Raw genomic sequence first — 6751 nt, forward strand, 5'->3', positions numbered from 1 at the left:
CTTGGCTGTAGGACCCCAAAACAACCATGCAGTATGTCACACTGGAGTATCTCATGCAAGGCTGCCAGTAAATAAAAAAATATAAGAATGCCTTTTGGTTCAAAGTTAAAGCTATCTTCCATCTAGCCAAAGCGATCAATGGTCCCTGGTACAATTTGTTATAATTTTAGAGGTTCAGAGGTTCCATTTAAAAAAAAAAGCTCAAGCTACTCAGGAATTATCAGATATATGTAGTCACTAGATCTGGATGGAAATCTCTCAAGACCATGCCTATTTGTGAGATCCCCAGCACTGAGGCCAGAACTTCATCCAAGACAAATAAGCCATGAGAATTACATTTCTCAAGGGCTACGTCTAGACTACATCCCTTTTTCAGAAAAGGGATGTAAATTAGACATATCGCAATTGCTAATGAAGCGGGGATTTAAATCTCCCCCGCTTCATTAGCATAAAAATGGCTGCCGCTTTTTTTCGGCACGGAGCTTTGCTGGAAAAAAGCACCAGTCTAGATGCTGATCTTGCAGAAAATAAAGCCTTTTCCGAAAGATACCTTATCCCTTATTTCAAGAGGGATAAGGGATCTTTCGGAAAAGGCTTTATTTTCCGCAAGATCAGCGTCTAGACTGACGCTTTTTTCCGGCAAAGCTCCGTGCCGAAAAAAAGCGGCAGCCATTTTTATGCTAATGAAGCGGGGGAGATTTAAATCCCCGCTTCATTAGCAATTGCGATACATCTAATTTACATCCCTTTTCCAAAAAAGGGATGTAGTCTAGAGGTAGCCATGGTGTTTTGTTGGCTTGCCCTCTGATCCTAGCCCAAAGCTCAGGATGAATATTTAAAACTAGTTAAACATAACTGATTTCAGCCTCAGGAAAGGTTTCCTTTTTGTTCAGTTCTGATTGGGGCAGAGGTTCAGGTTGTTCTTATTTTATCCAAACCAGTTTGCCCATCTTTACTGAAATGCTGCATCTTCACAGGCCAGAGGCTTCACTATTGAGTTTCAGAGAATACTACAGCCTCTGCCCTCTTTTCACTCTCTTCTGAACTGCTTTTTTGGCAATCCTCATTCATATCTGCCAAGGGAATGAGAGAACAGGATGTAAATTTACACAAGTGTTACATGGAACACAGCATAATCATGAAGCCATTGGCTGGCCCCAAAGTTCCATTTGTTTTATAAACAATTAGCTTGGAAAGTGAGTAGCTCGCTAGTTTTGTTTGTTTTTTGTTTTCTTCCTGGAGCCTCCTAACCCCACCTCCCTCTCCCCTCCCTCCTCTCACCCTCGACATGTATCCGTCTGAGCACTGAAAATACAGTCTAAGTCACTCGGTTACTTTGTGTGAAGAAAAATGAAGTGACGACAGGTATCGACCTGATGTGGTCAGTGCGGAGTTTCTCTCAGCCTCTGGCAACCCTTTCCTGACATTAGAAAGATGAGAGGCTGTGTCAATCAAATGTGGGTTCCTGCCACGAATGACATTACTTCCTCTCAGTGGCAATAGCATTGTATAAAAACAACACACCTAATATTCATGTCTTGACTTGTTTTGGCTTAGACAGGATTTTGCTCATACAAATTATATTTCACCATGTAAATTTCTCTAGTACAATGAGGCAAGGCTGTATGACTTCCGGAGAAATTATGGTGTTTCTACAGTAAGTAAGAAGCAAGGGGCAAAGTCCCAGTATTACAGATTGTCTTGCATAAACAAACTTCCCTGAATATTTCAAAAGTTAAATATTAACTTACCTATGCAAAGCATACATGTGGATGTGATCATAAATAATGTGTGTTATAGCCCTCCATGGACACACTGTCAACTTTCTCTAGCTACAATTAACATTTGGGGGGTCACACGCGGCCAGAGAGCTCTTTGATGATCATGACGATACATTTTTCTTTGTTGTTACTGCTGGAGGAGTTGCCATTTGTCTGAAACATACATGGGTTGGGTTTTTTTTAGATCACTCATAATTAAAGAGGCAATTAGAAAATCTGAGTTATCAAATAACAGTACAGTATCCCAGATTTCTTTTTCAAGAGTCTGATCCTGCGAGGACTTTCTCCCAGACAAAGTACTTACTGGGGTAGTCCATAGGCCATTGACTATGTTGACTATCCTTGTGGCTGCCAATGAACTACTCACAGTGATAAGAACAACAGTCTTGATTCATCAAGGTATTTCAGTATATGCTAACTTCAAGAAAGCAAATGGTCCCATTGATCTTATTGTTAGGCAAGTTTGAGATACTTTGATAGATCAAGTAAAAGTGACATGTGGCATCTTTTAAAAATAGCAGGCATTCATCAAAGGCATTAAAACTGACTGGCCTACTAAGTTTAATAATAGTAGCAGAATAAAAGCAGAACTAACAACAATGATTATTTCATTATGGAATTTCTAAAGTGAATGAGAGGAAAGTAGAGGTTGGGGTCTTAAACAAAGCTCAGAGATGATTCTGAGAATAGCTTGCAGATGGGAGTTATAAAAGCATTGCTTTTGTCCTGTAGCAGGCTGGGGTCAGAACTAACTTAGCTCACATCTCATATTTACTAAACATTTTCTTAAAAAAGGAAATTTAAAAAAAGTTATGTGGAATCAAAGTGTGACGCTGTTATTTTATCACTTTGTATCTTTTCTTTCCTATTTGTAGTCTGTATTTAGCATACAGTCCTATAATTGTATCCATGTGCATGGATTCCTGCACTAGAGATATCTGTGGAACTCCGCGTTGGCATAAGGGTCCACTCACATAAGTCAGAGAGCAGGTTGCAGTTCTCTGCCATCTACTTAGTCTCACTTCATGATGAAGCTGGTAGAATGCTATAGTCACAGGATGTGGTATGAAACATCCGTGCACCCACAGTCAAAACATATTTCCATAAGAGTCATTTCTACCACAGCATGCCTCCTTTTTGAAAAGAACAGGAACTGTTCAGTCTTCTTAAGAGTCATAAGTAGTTGACAGTAAGGTAACTTAAGTTTATTCACAGGTGTACAGCTCTGGGTCTGAGCCAAGAATCATCAAGTCCAGAGTCTTTCTGGCAAACCATGAATTTCCAGTGATGTTATAATTTCCATTTTGTTACTGAAAATGAATTTTCTGTTTATGTTTCCCCTGGTCCTGAAATTAATCATTTGAGGAGAGGAAAAAAAACCCGACAGGGAAACCAACACCGAAGTATTTTATTATCTCATATAATGATTTGCTCACTCGACTAAAAATTATTATGACTGAGACACTGAAATCATCTGCTTGAACTTGAATTTTATTTCTTTCTATAGGTTCACTCCCTGAGGGTGCACCACACCTTCCTAGCTGTCTCTAGCAGTGCTGATGTTTGGTTTATCAGCTTCTCTGTCTCTTTCCTTATCAGCGCTCACTCCTGAAGTCAGAGGCTATAAACACTGGGTCACTGCATGGGGCTGTCTTAGGTCAAAAAATGCCTCCTTTGCTGCAGGGGTCCATTTCACCACGTCTGGGCCGCAGGCTCTTGTTAGGTCTGTCAGGGGACACACCATGGAAGCAAAGTGGGGAATAAACCACTGATAGTACCCCACTAGTCCCAAGAATGCCTGGACCTGCTTCTTTCAGACTGGTTGGGACCAGTTCTGTATCGCTGCCACTTTCAGCTGGGGCCTCACTACGCCTCTTCCCACTATATACCCAAGGGTATATCTACACCGCCACCCTAGTTCAAACTAGAGAGGCTAATGTAGGCATTGGAACTTGCAAATAAAGCCTAGGATTTAAATATCCCAGGCTTCATTTGCATGTTCCCGGGATGGTGCCATTTTTAAATGCCCATAGTTCGAACTACCTGCCTGTGGCTACACACAGCATGGACTAGGTAGTTCAAATTAAAGCTCCTAATTCAAACTACCGTTAAACCTCCTTGCAGAGGGATATAGATTAGGCACATCGCTATTGCAAATGAAGCGGGGATTTAAAAATCCTGCACTTTGTTTGAATAGAAATGGCCGCTGCTTTTTGCTGCTGTGGCACTTTGCCAGCAAAAAGCGGCAGTCTAGACGGGGATCAGTTGACAAGGAAAACCTTTTCTGACCGACCCCTTATGCCTTGTGCAACGAAGTTTACAGGATCAGTCGGAAAAGGCTTTCCTTGTCGACCAATCCCCGTCTAGACTGCCGCTTTTTGCTGGCAAAGTGCCGCCGCAGCAAAAAGCGGCGGCCATTGCTATTCAAATGAATCACGGGATATTTAAATCCCCGTGTCATTTGCAATAGCAATGTGCCTAATCTACATCCCTCTGTTGGCAGAGGGGTGTAGTTTAGACACACCCTCAGATGTGGAAAAGACCATCTTCTCTCTGGCTTCCCTGGCTAAGGGAATCTGCCAGTACCCCTTGGTCAGGTCAAGGGTGGACAGAAACCGAGCCTTTCCCAGTCAGTCAATCAGCTCATCTATTCACGGCATGGAATACGCATCAAACTTTGACACCTTGTTCAACTTCCTGAAATCGTTATAAAATCAGAGATTGCTGTCAGGCTTAGGTTCTAGGACAATTGGGCTGGACCATTGGCTGTGAGACTCTTCAATGACACCTAGTTCCAGCATCTTGCTTACTTCTTTTGGATCTCCTCCCGCTTTGCCTCCAGGATCCAGTAGGTCCTCACATTCACCCTTGGTCCTGGGTTCATGATTATGTGGTGTTCTATCTCAATGGTCCAGCTGGGCTCTGTTGAGAACATATCCAATTGTTACTCCAGCATCGCAAGAACCTCCGTCTGCTGCTTCAGGGTAAACTTTGGAGAGATCCCCACCTGCATCTGTTGGCTTTCCTCTGGCATCACTGTCCCCAGGGCCACCAGCTGTATGTCTTGGTCCCGCCAGGGTTTCAACAAGTTACAGATATCAGAGGGGTAGCCGTGTTAGTCTGAATCTGCAAAAGTGACGAGGAGTCCTGTGGCACCTTATAGACTAACTGAAGTGTAGGAGCATAAGCTTTCGTGGGCAAAGACCCACTTCGTCAGATGCATGTAGTATGTCAACAAGTTAGTATGTCATAAAATCTGGTCCAGGGTTTTTTCAATTCCTACGTGGCCCCCTAATAAATTATTTTGGGCCAGGTTCAGCATGGCTCTTCAGTGTTTCTGGTGCATCAGGTGTTGTTCACCATTGGTTCTCTGCATGGCACTACTTGGTACAGTAGGTCCCCCTTGATTATGTAATACGACCAAGCGCCCTTGGTCCTTCCTTCTACTGGGACACCATTTACCTCAACAACCTCCTTGCCTATGTTTTGATACAGTGGGTCATTGACCTGGTCCTGCCCAAAATTTCTGAGCATGGACCCTATATCGGTTTAGGTGCTACGATGATTGGGATGGACCATTGGCTGTGAGACTCTTCAATGACACCTAGTTCCAGCATCTTGCTTACTTCTTTTGGATCTCCTCCCGCTTTGCCTCCAGGATCCAGTAGGTCCTCACATTCACCCTTCCTCCCGGGTCTGTGATTATGTGGTGTTCGACCTCAGTGGTCCAGCCAGGCTCTGTTGAGAAAATATGCAAGTGTTGCTCCATTATCTTAAGAACTTCCACCTGATGGTCCAGGGTTAACTCTGGGAGATCCCCGCCTACTTCTGTTGACTTTTCTCTGGCATTTCCATTCCCAGAGCAGCCAGCTGCACATCCCCATCCCACCAGGATTTTAACAGGTTAATATGATAGATTTGTTCCAGCTTGGTGACCAGGTTGTTACACATTATAATCTATCTCTCTTAGGACCTCAACCTCTTCATAGAGCCCTTGCCACCTGGCGAGGTGCTTGCTTTCTGCTGTTGGAACCAGTACCATCACCCAATCTCTCACCTGAAACCTCTGAACCATTGCCTGATGATTTAAGTAGGTTTGCTGGGCCTCTTGGGCCTTTTCCAGTGCTCCCTTATGATGTGGGTAACTTGGGTGATCCTGTCCTTCATCTGGAGGACATGCTCAACAATGTTGCATCCGTCTGCTCCTCTCAGGCCTTTTTGGCAAGGATGTCCCGTGGGTTATGCCCATACGACAGTTTGAATGAGGAAAAGCCAGTGGACGCATGAGGAACTTCCCATATGGCAACACCTAGTCTTTCCCATCCTGGTCACCACCTTCATTATCATGTCCATGAGGGTGTGTTTGAACCACTCAATGAGGCCATCCATCTGCGGGTGGAAGACGGATGTCTCAAGGGCATGGAAGTAGAGCACTGCGCACAAGTGCTTGATAAAACCCTGGACCAGATTTTACCAAGGTTCTATTGGCTGCTCTGTATGTGGAAGTCTAGCAGTATTGCGCCTCCTGCCCCGAGTGCCAACTGCATTGTCCTTCATCAGTTTAGAGACAAAGGGAATACCCTGATCTGTCAGGATCAACTTGGGTATCCCCAGTCTTGAAAAGATCTGAGCTCACTCCCTCACTGTGGTCTTTGAATGGGTATTCCACAGGGGTAACACCTCCGGGTATTGGGTGGCATAATCCAGGACAACTAATATGCTCCAGTACCCCCGAGCTGATTTCTCCAATTGGCCAAATAGGTCCATAGCGATACACTCAAAGTGGACCTCAGTAATAGGCAGGGGCACCAGTGAAGCTCTCAGATGTGGCTGGGGTCCATGCAGTTGGCACTCGGGGCAGGAGGTGCAATATTGCCAAACTTCCACATACAGAGCAGCCAATAGAACCTTGGTAAAATCTGGTCCAGGGTTTCCTCAATTCCTGGGTGGCCCCCAAATAAATGACTATG

At 44.1% G+C, this 6751-nt stretch overlaps 1 long non-coding RNA gene across 1 annotated transcript; it reads right to left on the bottom strand.

The window, feature by feature from the left end:
* Positions 1-801: 801 nt before the first annotated feature.
* LOC142818664 (uncharacterized) lies at positions 802-5136 on the bottom strand. The gene is made up of 3 exons (XR_012896246.1): positions 4592-5136; positions 1752-1934; positions 802-1073 (listed from the first exon to the last, which is right to left on the bottom strand). It is a non-coding gene; the product is annotated as an uncharacterized LOC142818664 (long non-coding RNA).
* Between the last annotated feature and the right edge of the window lie 1615 nt (positions 5137-6751).

Source organism: Pelodiscus sinensis, chromosome 17 (assembly GCF_049634645.1).
Source record: "Pelodiscus sinensis isolate JC-2024 chromosome 17, ASM4963464v1, whole genome shotgun sequence".
In the NCBI taxonomy this organism is placed as follows: domain Eukaryota; kingdom Metazoa; phylum Chordata; order Testudines; family Trionychidae; genus Pelodiscus; species Pelodiscus sinensis.